The sequence below is a fragment of the Epinephelus lanceolatus genome, chromosome 22 (assembly GCF_041903045.1).
Source record: "Epinephelus lanceolatus isolate andai-2023 chromosome 22, ASM4190304v1, whole genome shotgun sequence".
In the NCBI taxonomy this organism is placed as follows: domain Eukaryota; kingdom Metazoa; phylum Chordata; class Actinopteri; order Perciformes; family Serranidae; genus Epinephelus; species Epinephelus lanceolatus.
In genome coordinates, this window is record NC_135755.1 from 33,176,430 (window position 1) to 33,191,744 (window position 15,315).

The following is a 15,315-nucleotide window of genomic DNA, read 5'->3' on the forward strand; positions in this document are numbered from 1 at the left end:
AGAAACAGCCTGAGATTAGTTATCATCAAACACACCAGACTCCATTTAAATAAACAGTATTTTTTATCATCGTAAAACATGCTTGATTCAAAGTCGACAGAAACAAAATAAAACTCACAGAAAACAACATGGATTGTCTTTCCACTGTTTCAACAATCACTGGCTCTGGTTTGGTTGAAATAAAATCTCAATTCATCCTGTAAGACGAAAAATATCCTGGCTCTTTACACACTTAAATAACTGTTAATTTACATGGGGTCTGGAGGGTTTGGTGATGGCAATAGGCTTTGTGCACCAGCTCCACTACTTCCTGAAAGGAAGTAGGCATGAGTATTTCCTGTTCTATACTACTGGATTAAGTGATTAATCAGGTGTGCGGCACACCCTGAACACACCTGATTAATCACTTAATCCAATAGTATAGGACAGGAAATACTCATGCCTACTTGGAGCTGGTGCACAGAGCCCATTTCAGTTGTTTCTGGTTAAACAAATAGGATGTAACGCATTATCCAAATGGTGGTAAAAAAAAAAAAAAAAAAAAAAAAAGAGCCTCCAAGTACCTGTAGTTCTTGAGACTGCAAATCCCTGCACGATAGTGTTATATCACATTGTAAAAACATACGCCACTGTTGATGAGTAGCATTAGCACTGCTATACTGTCTCGAAACGTGCATGAAATTCATTAAAACATATTGCTACTCTATAACATGATAGTGTTAATGGCTGCAGAGCACTGATATTATGGTATGTTTAATTAATCATACCTATGGAAAATGTATTGTGAGTTTAAAAACTGCAATTACAGTACAGGCTGGGGGAAGGGACTGTCTTCCCCTTTCCTGATTCCGCCCTCACCATGTTCCCCAACAGTGACCAGACAATGACTGAATCTATAGGGTTTTCTTAAAATGTTCAAGTTCAACTGGCCCCAATAGGCCGAAAAATGATTGCAGCTTAAGCACAGTATTTTACTGTCAACAATGAAACGTGCTTCTCACGAACAACTGGTTTTAAGGTAACTGGCATTTATTTTTTGACCACCAGTGGGTATTATAAATCCTGGCATGGTCTGTTCACCAGTGTTTATCAGTTGACTATTCCTCCAAACATTTATAAGTGCACCAGCGAAGCAATGTCGTCTAAAGAATTCTCCCATACATCCACACATATGTCCCATGTTCACCCATTACACTGACTTAATGCCACCTCTTCTATATTTGTTTGGTTACCTGCTGTAGCTGTCCTCTCCCCCTTCAGCTACTTTGAAATTGGTTCAAATGTGTTTTTCTTCTCAAAGGCTACAGGAGAGTGAGGACACATTGCAGGGTGCAACAGTGAATTTTCACCAACTACCACAGCATGACTCAGGGAAGATTACTGTTCATCATTCTGCCACTGGATTCCAGCTCCCCCACAGAACCCCTCCATGGACTGTGGACCATGGAGTGGGTACTGTGCTCTCTAGTATTACACTGAGCATCGTGGGTTTGTGTGACATAGACATGCACTAAACATTGTTAAATACGTGTCTTTTAGGCTTGTTACACAAGAAAAAAACAACTGCACAATGCTATAATTTCACTGTATTCATTAGTCTATTTTCTGAAGTCTAAGAAACAGTTACAGTTTATGTCAGTTGTTTCTTGAGGGTGTTGCTTGCTTTGTATCCACTGATGTACAGACAACTATCACAAACAGATCACTTAATGCGGAGAGTGGTCAGGGAAGCATCAATATGGATATTTTCAACCGATAATTACCTGCTGCTCATGGTCGATAACTGATGTGATAACTGACAATTTGCTATTTTTGTATTTTAAAAAGAAGTGTATAACCTGTAGTTTATGTGCACCTGAGGGTAAGGAAGGCTAAAATGTAGTGAGAAAATATGGATGATTAAATATTCAATAGCTCTGACCCAACCAAATCAAACTGACATCACTATTGTTAACACAACAAAAACAAACAACAGTTGCGACTCTTCCATACCTGCCAACATTAGGCTGTGAAAAAGAGGGAGATTTTCTGGGTGTATTCTGGTATTGTCAAATGATCTATCCTCAACATTCCTTCCCCCCATCACCCTACACTACAGATGAGCATAATAAATACAAGGAGTGTCCAGTGTTATTGTGTAATTCTCTGGTCTATCAGTAAAGTGTATAAACTACACTGCAGAGTGGAGTCTCAAACACTGACAGCTGACTCATATGAACAGGTTAAATGCGCATTGGCAGGTCTGCATTACATCTAGTGTATGGAATGTTTATATCGTCACGCTGCATTTTTATAAACACACCCAGGCGCCGTCTCACCACTAGCCTACAACTACCAAGTAGAATAAGGATGCGCTACTGATTCACCTCACACATTAACACTCAACTCGGACAAACAAACGTCTGTGTCTCACGCACACGCAAAGCCAGAGAGAGCAGTGCTCCAGACTGGGTTGCCAGGTAATGATACAAATGATTGCTACCTTTAGCATCACATGGCTAGCAGTTATTAGAGTCTAGCCATTGGATGTAAGCAGCCGCAGCTAATTAGTTTCTGCAAACAGTCTGGTGATGGTCCTTCAGCTCTGGATCTAATCGGTGTTGGGCGGTCGGAGATCAGACACCGCGGCGCGATCCTGTTGTCTTCCTCTGAAAGACTGTGAAAGACTTCCACACCACAACATGTTGTGTCCTCTAGACTGCGTGCTGCAGTTGTTGTTCTTCTCTGTGTTTATTGGTGGCTCGCAAAACAAGTTGTGTCAGGTGTGTAGATGCTGCCCTTGTTAAGTCCATGAAAGCAGGCTGGCACCATTTATCAGCTAGAAATATGTCCAAATATGAACACGTCCCCCCCAATGTTCAGATATGCCCAAAATGTCCCCCCCCAATATATAACTGAAACTGAAAAACAACATCATTGCTATTGTATAGGGCAGCCTTGTAGCCCAGGTTCTGCTGTTTAATTTGATGTGCAACATCACTATAATCTTCGTGATCAGTGCATTGTTTCACACTGTGTTTGCAAAGTCATTCTCAAAGTCCCCCATTTGGGGGACTTCCAGGTTTCCAACAATTTGGGCAACCCAATAATAGAAGATGAGTGCTCATTCTTTGTCAAAATACATTAAAATCACGTGTTTAACAGGGAATTATTCAAACTTTTCCCGGGGGGGGGGGGGGGGAACCCCAGACCCCCAGGTAAAAAATTGTTCACACTTCAGGGCTGACTCCATGGCTACAGCCTTGATATAAACATATCAAAACATGTTGTTAATGTTATAAAGTTGTCGTGGTTGGGTTTTGGCAACAAAATTACGTGATTAGGTTTAGAAAAAAGATAATGTCTTGGGTTAAAATATGCAAGTTCAAGTACGTACATGTAATTCACGTAATTACATAAGAGAACATAATGTAACACAAACAACGCAATGAATGAATGTCATGTCATGTAAAAACATCACATAAATGAGGTAAGGTTAGGTAAGGTAATGTAAGATAAGGTAAGGTGAGGTAAGGTAAGGTAGGGTAAGGTAATGCAAGAAAACATAATGTAAAAAAATAGTGCGTGAGTGACATCAGTGCACAATGACTGTACATAAATAGCATAACATTAAAACAATGGTGACTTTTGTTTTACACGGGATGCAGGTACCTAAGTTATGTAACAATATTAAATTCAACGGCGACTTTGGGTGTCACACGGGACATAATGATACTTAGTGGTACCTGAGTGATGTACCGTAACGTACTGTGAAAACCAACGGTGATTTTGGGCTTCACACAGAAAGTAGGTATGGAAGTTACTCAATGTTATGTAACATTACATTAAAACAACGGTGACTTTTGGTTTCACATGTGATGTAGTTGCCTAAGTAACTAACATTTAAAACATTGACTTTTGGTTTCACACAGGATGTAGGTACCTAAGTTACATAATGTTACATTTAAAAAACGGTGACTTTGGGTTTCATGAGTCTTAGTTGCCTAAGTTACCATTAGACGGAAAAAACATTGACTGTTGTTTTTACATGGAACACAAACTGGGTGAAAGTCTTCTTTTCCCATCCCCTACGTCAATTTTCTCATTTTTTACACTGTGTCAGTTGCTCTGAGTATCAAGTATTGCAGTGGGTTTACATTTAAATCAGCTGAAAGCCTGATGTGTTTTATAAAGATGCTAAATGGTGCCTTTGCCATGGATATCACACACTAAGCGTTGATATTTGATGACCTGATATTAGGAACAGACTGGCAGGCTATGAACTTCTCTCTGAAACTCTCTTTTCTCATTCTTTAAAATTACTTCTGTCACTTTTTGAGTGTACAACCAGACAGAGCACCATTATCTCCACTTGTATGATTCATAATGTCCTGCCCCTCTCTTTCACGCCAGATTGTTGATGCACCTTTGAACCTGGACATTTGGAAGAGGTATAAACACTTTTGCCTTCAGACATGATCGATGACACTTTGTACAAAACTACTCCAATTCAAACATACCTAGGCTTTTAGCCTAGTTAGCTAGGCTACTGAAAAGTAGCCAATGGATGCGTTTGCCAGTCTCCATCTGTTACATGACCCTGACTTTGCACCCCGTACCAGTCCCCTGAGAATATGCTTCCCTTGACACAGTGTTTTTTTGACAAGTCTGCCAGCTCCACCTACGCAATTTCCATACTGAGATCAGACAGAATCTGATTGGAATTTTTTCACTTCTGTTGTTTATTTTCTGTTCTTACTTTGATTTGGAGGATCATCATGCTTTAATTTTTGGAATTACAGTTACTCTAACTTAGTGGAGGTTTTCAACAGAAGGTATAATGGAGTCAGTTAGTTAGCTGTGGGCTACACATTGAGGCCTGTTGTTTGTTTTAGCTTATATTTAATTACACGGTGTTTAATTGGTAGCATTACAAGAAGCAGAATTCTGAATTTGCTATTAGCAGCCCCTGTTTGCATGTACCCATGGATAGACAGACGGCTGTCACTGGATTACTCTCATACTCAAGGAGACAGAAAAATATGATCATTCTCAGGGACATTGTGCAGTTATGAGTGTCTTTTTCTGTATGATTTCTAAGCAGATTTATGGACGTTATATGTGACGGATCAGCGATAATGAGATAATAATTGGTGATGCTAATTGTAGCCACTGGCGCTTAGAGTTTTAAAGTACCTTAATTGCTGCTGCTGCAATGGCTGATGAGAGCTGCTAATCAAAAATAAGTTGATCAAACTACAATAACTAACTTTCCGTTGTTTTCAGGACACCTGTCTTGTTCACCTCACGCAGTACGATTGCCTCACGTCTCTCCCTTTGTGCCCTACAGTGTGTTAACAACATGTTAATCCCTGGTGGAAATGTTCTTATTAATAAGATCTGCTTTATGTTAAAAAAGGACATTGATAAAATGTATGGTCTAATCAGAAGGAGGTCGAAATATGAGGAGACATATGGTTGAAGTTAAGTCCTCTATGTCTCCTGACAGAAAAGCCCTGATGATGAACAGTGCAGCCAGAAGAATTACTGTCCTAGACAACACAGAGCAGTAAAAAGGCAATTTCAGGCAAAGAGCGTCATTCTGCAACAGTTACTGTCTGGGGAAACATCCAAACTGTGTGTGTGTAAGTGTGTGTGAGAGACTGAGAGGCTCCATCGATTCCTCTGACACATACTTGTGTTCTTATGAAGATCTACTAACTACATTCCCTCAGTACACCCTCATCCATCACACTGTCTCAGACACAGATGGTGTCTGACCTCTGACCACTGATAGGTGGCTCTCTTTATTTCTGACCTGTAACCCTAACCTTCTACCAGAATCCTAAGGAGAGGCTCCAAACTGAAGATCACTATCCTGAAATGTTAGTTTCACCTTGAGCTTAAACTTAAACTCTACAAAAACCCCAGTGGGGCAAGGAGAGGGCTTAAAAGAGAGCGAGCAATAGTCTGAGGGGCATATTCTCAAAGAATGGATTGTTGCTGATAGCACCATGAATTGTGCTTCACTTGCAATCACTATCTGCCCCACCTCAAGGTCTAATTGACAAAAGATATTGTTCTAATGATAAAACAGTGCAAACAGGTCTATAAAGTTTTGTAGATGACTGCAATGTGCCCTTTTGTTGCGTGTGACTGCAATTATCCATGTGGCAAAGTATAAATGTTGCCTTTGTGCCAAGAACACAGTTGGCAGAACAATGGAGGGAGAGAAAAAAAAACAAAAAAGACAGCAAGCTACAGTTCCTGAATGACAAGATACAGAGACAGTCCTCAAAACTTTAGGCAAGGAATTTAAACATGACAGAAAGACATGTATTTTGGTCAGCCATGACGCCCTTTATATATGCACGTCTGTTACCATTAACTAACATGTTCCTAGAAGATAACAAATTTGTGTGCAAAAAAAAAAAAACAAAAAAGAAAAAAATCACCTTTTGGGACTTTAGAGGCTCAGTAAGTCACTGACAATGTTGCTCATTACATACTTCGTCCCACCACTGTCAAGTTAATTATTTGATTGTAAAATGTCAGCCTCAAAAATTAATATCAGTCACACTCTAATATAAATAGTATGAGTATCTTATAATTGATTAATCATGCATTTATTTAGTAGACCTGTCACATCAAGGTTACAGTAACAGTTTACATCCATGTCCAGGGCTGCCAACTCTCACGCATTGGCCGTGAAACACACGCATTTGACTGGCTTCACACGCTCTCATGCCAAAAATTTCGGTTGGCCCCACCAAATCTCGCTCCAAGGTTTTTTGAAAAGTTGGCAGCCCTGCGCCATGTCTGTGAAAACATATGTGCAGGGCTTTAAACTGCTATTTTGATGTTCTTATTAATAAGTCAATTTTGTTTGTCTTAACAGCTAAAAATATAACATCTTTGTGTCAAATATGCGTTAAGATGACAGAAAATGCCCTGTTAACAAGTGTATTTATGACATCTTAAGACGTAATAATGGATGCAACCATTTCACCAGTTTCAGAAACTGATGAAACAGTATTCGGTGTATATTGTGGGCTACTTGTCCACTGGATGGCAGAATTCAATTCGAGTAGCCTACATTGGGAACAGTGCTTAGTTATCAATTCTGAGTCTGTTACTGATTTGCCAGAATTCTTTCATATTATATAAAATAAATGTCTAAAGTTACTTGTTTTTCTTCTGCCTTATATTACTGATTATTAGTGAGGTCTGCTGCTGAATTCAGCGTCATGTTTCACTTGTCTGATTTAAATAAGTCAGCAATGATAAAAATGTGTAATTAAGACAAGCAGAGCATTAGTTGGCAAACATCGCATTTACTCACTTTACATGGAACTAACATTAATAAAGAATTATGTAAATTGTTTGCCTCATGTATTACTCTGTCTTTATGAGTTGTAAGAAATCATCTTTTAGGAGTAGATGTTTACTGCAAGCTAGCTTGGGCTCTGTTAAATTTAACAATATGCTAACAGAGCAAGGCAAGCTAATTGCTAACACGCATGGTTAAAAAGGAAAACAACCAATGCTCTAAAGGCCCGAACATATTCGGGTGGAACGTATGCAGAACGGACTCCGCGGAGGTCCACGTGGACTCAACGTGGACGTCCACAAGCCCTGTGTGCGCAAACCTCAGATTTTACAACCGCGCGGACTCCGCTCCGCGCACCAGTGACTGCTCGGCATGTATTTTTCACATCGCGGGGATTTTTCACGGACATTTTTACAGGAAACTACAACGCGGAAGTGCGCTCGACTATGAAAGCCCGAATGACTGCGGACATTCCTCGTGGAGTCCGCTCCGCTAATAGTACGCCTGAGTATGTTCGGGCCTTGAGATGGCTTTCAGAGATGACAGAGGTACAATCATGTTATACTGTTTGAAGTGTAACAGGTGGTGTGTTCCACATTTCGCTCTAGAAGAGGATTAGCATACCGTTAGCATACTGTTCTGTACCGTTACAATAGGAAAACGCCAGTTCCAGTTCACCACTGGAAGCCTTGCCAATAGACTGTTTCACTGATGCTCTGTTGCTAGGGCAACAGCTTTGGTCCCTGTGCACTTCCTGTCAGTTACTGCATTAACAAACATTCTAGCAGGAAGTACCAAGAGACCCATTAGAATGTTTATGTTGTCAAGTTTGAAATGGTCTATAATTTATGCAGTATCATGGGGCTAGGAATAAGGTGGTATGTGGCAGTCACCGGGAGTTCATGACAGTATTTATCCCCCCTGCACAAAATTAACTGTCCCAAATACTAAACTGAAGTTGCTTAGAAGATGTAGCCTACTCACTAACAAGAGCCCACGTTGGCCAACACAGTCGCTACGTCAAAAAGGCGTGTGTATGTTAAAACCAACCAATGGCATGGAAGCTTTAAAGCTCTGAACGTCCTCAGACACATACATGTTCTTGTTAACAGGTCATTTTCTGTTGTCTTAACGCACATTTGATGTGTTAAGACGTTATATTTTTACCTGTTAAGATGAACAAATTTGACTTATTAATACGAACATCAAAATAAACATGTAGAGCCATATGGCTTTCAATCAAGTCAGTATCTGACCAAATGTCTCCCCTTCTGTTTCTTATGATGATGTGTGATGGCCAGAAAGGTGTTTTTTCACAGAATATTATGATGCCACGGTTAAGTGGCAAGTTTTATCACATTAGATAAAAACAGGGGCTGACAAAGTTTTTCATTCATTTGCAGTTGAAAAAGGAAACAAATCACAATATATGTTGTCACATTACTCAGCATATCGCAAACTATTTAGAATCACAATAATATTGTATCCCAAACTAAGTATCTTGATAATATTGTATCAGAGGGCCTCTGGTGATTCCCACCTCTATAAAACAAAGTCTTATTGTGGCACCAAACAGATTCTGCAAGCATACACCTTTCTTGAATATCTATCTCTGTCCTGACATTGACAAAATAATAGTTTGTGCAGGTTCTGCTCGCTATGGTTCAACATGCATTTGAAGTTTCTATAAAAACTATTTCACCTTGTCTGTGAACATCATGTCAGAGTTGCTGTTTATTTTAGAGCAGACACAAAAGGTACAAAGAGAATCAAAATGTTTTTTGTGAAAGGATTGTGCTGGCTATTGTGTTCATTCACACTGCTGATCGTGCAGGCACAGCGGAGCTCAGAGCCATGCTTTTTGAGAAATTACAGTTAGTTTTTTTCTTAGGTAATTATGTGTCCAAGGCTGTTTAACAATTTCCCCTAAAACCATGTAATTCACCCGGAGTCTATACAGAACACCTCGTTATGGCATGAAAGCCGCCGGCAGGGAAAATGAGCTGGGAACTGCAGGGCAGGAGTGTAAATGAAAATACACAGAACTGCTGGAGGACTGCAGATAAGAACAGAGAAGGGTCAAAGCTGAAACCTGAACAAAAAGTTCTGATCCCAAACTTTATTATCCTGGCAGCAGGAGCCTCTGGTAACTGGCAATTTTTGCAATCATGAGATTTTTCTTTTGCATAATCATCAGTTCCCTGCGAGTACCGCAGGGTCGTGCAGTTTGGCCATTCCAAAGAAAAGCCTCAAATCCACAGAGAACATGAGGAAGGTATTTCAAACAGCACTGCAGCTGCAGCACAATAAACAGTCTCATCAAGTTACTTTTTACAACTCTTTTATCCTTATAGAAACATCCTATGCATTTACCAGGAATCAAATCAAAAACAGTCATTCTCACAGCTCCTCGTTAAAATCCAGGACACTGTTCATGCTGTAACCATGATCTCATAGTGAGAGCGATGGACAGTGCAGTCATGCTGTTGTTTTCTGAAAGATGTTGTTGATTCATAGTTTATGAAAGCACTGTTGCCTAGCAGAGGACATGTTCAAAGATGTCAGAGCAGAAAGAGTGATAGCTCACAGAAGAACACATCACCTTCTCTCCGCTGAATCAAACCAAACCTCTTTCATTTTTCTGCTGATTTTAGGTGCCCTCTGAGACAAAACTGTGATCTGTGTATTGTGCTTCACAAATAAAATGGAAGTGAATTTGTTTCCTTTCACATCTTTCTGACATTATTATGTTATGCTATTATTCTGCCTTCTACAGAAACGTTTACAGTTAGCACTTAAAAACCACTCTGTGTTAATAATTTATGAACCTAAGACGAACACATGCACATGAATAAGAGAAGAGTCAGAATAGATGAGTTCAGTTTTTCTTTTCTGAGTGGAAACTGTTCAGTGCCAGAAAGACAACATGATGCGTGTTGTTGATGCAAGATTCAAAGCTTGCAGCTGTAGGAGGAGAGCTCCACAGATAATTCAGCTCCTGATAAAAACCTCCTGAACAATCAATACTGAAAAAATTCTAAACTGGAGAAGTTTCAGCTGGTTGCAATTGGCAGTCCTCACCACTAGATGCCACTAAATCCCCCTAAATCTTACACACTGCTCCTTTAAATAGGAGATAAAACCTAAACTGTATTTCCTCTTCAGAGGCGATGTAGAAGAACTAACTTTCCTTTTTTTCTTGCCGGTGGGCCCCCTCTCTAAATTCTTTTTCTTTTTACAGGTTTGTCAATGCAGCGCAGGTGGAATAAGTGATCAGTCATTCCGATCAGAGCTGATCAGATCAGGTCAGTGGATGAGAGGAGCAGCTGCTGTAGAGGCAAACATTTAGACCCAGTTCACTGAATAGTTAAGTTTTACTTTGACTAACTGAACAGTATATATATTCCAACAGTGCTCCTCATAAATGATTCAGCTCCATAAATAAAAAATCACAACATGGCAGCAGATGTTTTAATCGTGGCAGGCGTCACAAATAACTTAATGTGTGGGAAACCCTGATAATGCCATATCCTGATGGATATCAATATTGATACTGATCAATATGGAATAAATGGTTGTGATCATATTTTTTTGCCATTATTGGAGGCCTAGTGTAATTAAACAATATAGTTGTACTATGTCATTGAAATAGAGGTTACCATTTTTATTGCATGCCTAATAATGTTAGCAATATTTTCCTGTCACACTGAGTAACTTTACTTTAATCTTAGGGGCAAAATGCAGTTATTAACTTTAAAGGAAAGCTTTCATCGTGTGTTTATGCATGTTTATATTGCATTGCAACAGCCTGTCTAAAGTGATGATCACATACCAAACAACTATTCACTACACTACACTACTATGCTGTTTGGATGAAGGAGTGATGATAATACAGACTGTGCTTTGAATTCCATAAATAAAGCTTTAGCAGCAGATAACAGATGCTCATAAGAGACTTGAGACTTGACTTGGAATTGCAAAAAGTGACTTGTGAGCATCTATGCTCTTGACCCAGCATAAACTTTTCCAGAGCATTCAGCCACATATCACTTCCTAAGATCATCTTTCACTGATGTAGACAGTGACAGAGTTGAGGTTGTTAGTAATTGGACCTTGAGTTGAGGTTATTTTGACAGTACAGAGAGCTGCTCTCACCATCAGAGGACCATATTTCCTATCAGCTGGGAACAACATCTCATTTGAATGAAAATCTGTTTGAGGAAACACTCTTTTTGAAAACTATTTTGGATAAACATCCATTTTATGAAATTTACACATTTTAGCAGCATCTCTCCCAGGTGCCTTATCCTCAGAAGATAGCCTATTTAAATTCACTGTATGAATAACAAATAAGGCAATGCATGGAACCCCATTGCTCTCTGAGTACTGTGTGAATCGTTTCCATAGGAACAAGTATCAGCAATGATTTCCCGCCTGATTCTTAGTCTTATTTATGACTTTTTAAACCTTATTTCCTAACATAAAGCCCTCCTATACGTGTGTTTTGTTCTTTTCCAGAACAATCCTGGTGAAAAATGGTGCAGTCTATGATACTTTTAGTCCACTATTCTCAGTGCCCCCAACTCAGGTCCATATTGGATGACAGCAGTGTGTACTGTTTGCTATATTGTGTTTTTTAACACAACCACTGAGGGCACCAAAGTCTGAGTTCTCACATTTTCAATTTCTACACACAGTGGTTTTGAGGAGTAACTTAAGCTGGCTGTAAAACAGTTTTGCTCGCCTCTCTGACTCAAAGTCTCAAGTCTGTTTCAAATCTGACCACACCGACCCTCAGTGATGGGTGTAACCACAGACATGACTGAGAGTTTATGAGGAGATCAGCATGTGAAGTTCTTTATGTGCCTTAAAATATCTGAATTGCAAAAGCAATAGATGAAAAATATTCAGTATCTCAAAGAGAAAGCCCTTGGCTAGCTCTGAATTAACAGTTAGTTCTAGTGATGTGGTTGGAGCCCTTGATACTACAAAGACGCTGGATGGTTTTACACCTAAACTGCAGCATTAAATTTGAAAGTGGGAGGAGCTTGCATTGTTACTGTGTGTTTATGAATGTGTCTATGTCACTATGTACACTATGTATGATTCTTGTGTGGTGCACTAATTTCAACAGGGTAGTGCTCTCTCAAATCACGTACTTTTTGCACTTACTGGAAGTTTTACCCACCTCTTCTTTTTTGACTTCTTCTTTTTAATCAGCGAATTGCAAACGGACTGTGGAGCATTATTGCTAACATTTAACCGCTATCTTTGCCCACACATAAATCAAAGCTACACCACAACATCAGTGCTAAAAAAAGGGCTGCCATAGCCAGGAGTATGTTAGCTAGCTAGCAAATGAGAACATTAGCTAGCAAACTAACAGATACACAAACAAACAGCTAATGTTAACTTGCTGGCTAATTAGTTGGCAAGCTAACAATAGCACTTGCATTAGTGTTCACTGTACATCATCATCATTACCCAACATTATACAATCATTACCAACAAACATTACTGACAGCTTCTATTTGACAAAAGTATTGGTACTTAGTGCAAGAAATATGTATAACTAGCAGGCTCCTCATTGTCCCCAGCCACGATGTCAAAAAGTCTGCGACATCACAAAGATGCCGACCGTTGGGGGTGAGGCCTCATTTACACCGCAAGCGATGCGTTCGCTAAGCAGTCCACAAGCGTAGCGGCAGCACATGTTTAAAAATTGCACACGTGCAAAAAATTGGCATCTCCTCTATTTTCAAGCTTGCTTGTGAAAGCAGCGCAATTCAAGCAGCGTATAGAATGAAATGAAAACGCGAGTAAACAGCGACCGTTCGCGAGTGCTACATGAACGCAACGCTCGCAGTGTAAATGAGGCCTGAGAAGTGTCCATCATTCCACGCTCAACTTTTGGACTGTTTTGAGTATGCCAGTACTACACAGCATTTTCCTATACTATGCAAAGTGAATGCACTAAGCACACTTGCGCATGTTTTTGCATTTGTGTTATACAGCTTTCATATACACTATTATGGTATATTTTGATGCTAAGGTTGCTTACGTTAGGGGGTGCCTGTGTTTTGAACCAGTGCTGTCTGTTGATGGTTTGGGGTACACACACACGTTATTTCTACCTGTGGAGCTACTGACTACTTTGTGTAGTCTAGGTCATCAATATCAATAGTAGCTGCTGTTTCTAGCCAAGCTAAAAGTGTCTACTACTGGTGTGTTTCGATCCAGAAACCCTCTTGCTTTGAGGCGACAATACTAACCACTGCACTAATGTGCCTCCCAAAAAGAAAAGTGGGGATATCTGTCTGCGGTTGTTCTAAATTAACACTGAACTCTAATACACCTTTTACTCATACTGTTACATGAAAAATATGTAGAAAAAATATTTTGGTACTCAGCAAACTGCAGGACACAAGTTATCCATCAGCTCATTCACTAACACCCCCCTGAATGAAAGTAAAAGACTTAATTTAACCTCTGTTTGTTTTTCACTCCAAGCATCAACTAGTGTGGGTCAGCTCACACTGGGACAGCCCTGTGAATGACTGGACATTTAGAAAGCATTTACATTCTGCTGGCTCACAGAGCTCTATTCTCCCCCATGTCTGCTCTGTTCCCATCAAAGCTGCTGTCAACAAGCAGCATCTGGCTACCTTCCCAGATCAGGACAGAGGGACCGAAGGGTGCAGATGGATGTGTCAGCACTGAACCAGCCTCTATCAGACAGAAAAATATAAAGATTTTCTTACGACGCCATAAAAAACTTCCACGAACTCTTATCTATTTAGATTTACAGAAGAGGCTTTGGAATTAATTCAAACTAAAGCCCCACTGAGCAGTAACTTGATGTCTCTTTTATTGGATCAAACTCATGAATATATATTTTTAGGACACACATCCTCAGGACGTGCAGCATCTTTGCCAGGAGAAGGCTTCAATCTGAGCCTTCAATATGAAAGGCGTTTCACATTAAAACCTGTCTGAGGCTGTGAAAATTTAAGACTTTTAAAACTGCTGCCTGGATCCCCAAAGAGGATCAAATTACTCATTTTCATGACAATCTGAAGAAAAAAAGAAGAGTTCTGACAGTGCAAGTTTAACTTTCTGCGTTTGAAAAAAACTTTAACCAAATGTATTGAGGGCAGATTCCAGGCTCAATGGCAAACATTAAAGCTGTGCAATGAGGCTTTTATTGACACTGAAATAAACAAATAGCTTCCTGTGTCTACAAATCAAAGGAAGCCAGGTGGAGGGATGTGGTTGTCCAGTGAGGAGGCAAACTATGAAGATTATAGCAATTCAGAGTCACCTGATAACACTGAAAAGTACCAGATTTTCCCAAATAAAGAATGGTAGTCAAATAATAATGACAGCAGTGAGAGGACAGAGCTTTGACTACAGCATCAAAGTATCTGAATTTAATAAACATTCGGGCGCTTGGAGCCAGACTATCACAGGGTTGACATATAGAGACAGACAACCATTCACACTCACATTCACACCTACGGGCAATTTAGAGTCACCAATTAACCAGAGCACCTAGAGAAAACCCACACTGACATGGGGAAACCCTCTTGCTTTGAAGCGACAATACTAACCACTGCACTAATGTGCCTCCCAAAAAGAAAAGTTGAACTAGTCCTGCACTAAAACAAACACTAATAGCTAATGCTAGCGCTACCATCCATCACCCGGACCCTCAATCTCCTACAGAGCAACCTGAAGAGAACACCCTTCTAGTTAAAGCAGAGTTAGCCACCTCTCGACAACTACTGGGCGACATACTCAGACAAGAGATGGCTAGTTTTAATGCTGACATGAAAGATGGTGTGGAGGCACTCTGCCAGGACACCAAAGGCATACTTGGCTCTCTAAAAACAGAGTTAAGAGCCAATATAGCATCTTTCTGTTCAACGCAGACCAAGACCGCTACCACTGTACAAAAGATTGGGGGCACACTAAACCACCAGGATTCCAGCATCAGCGAGATGGAG

The 15,315-nt window shown here is 40.0% G+C and overlaps 1 protein-coding gene across 1 annotated transcript in view; it reads right to left on the reverse strand.

Moving 5' to 3' along the window:
- Positions 1–15,315, reverse strand: part of adam19a (ADAM metallopeptidase domain 19a) — a 288,250-nt gene that overhangs the window by 71,851 nt on the left and 201,084 nt on the right. The gene's annotated exons all lie outside the window — the stretch shown is intronic.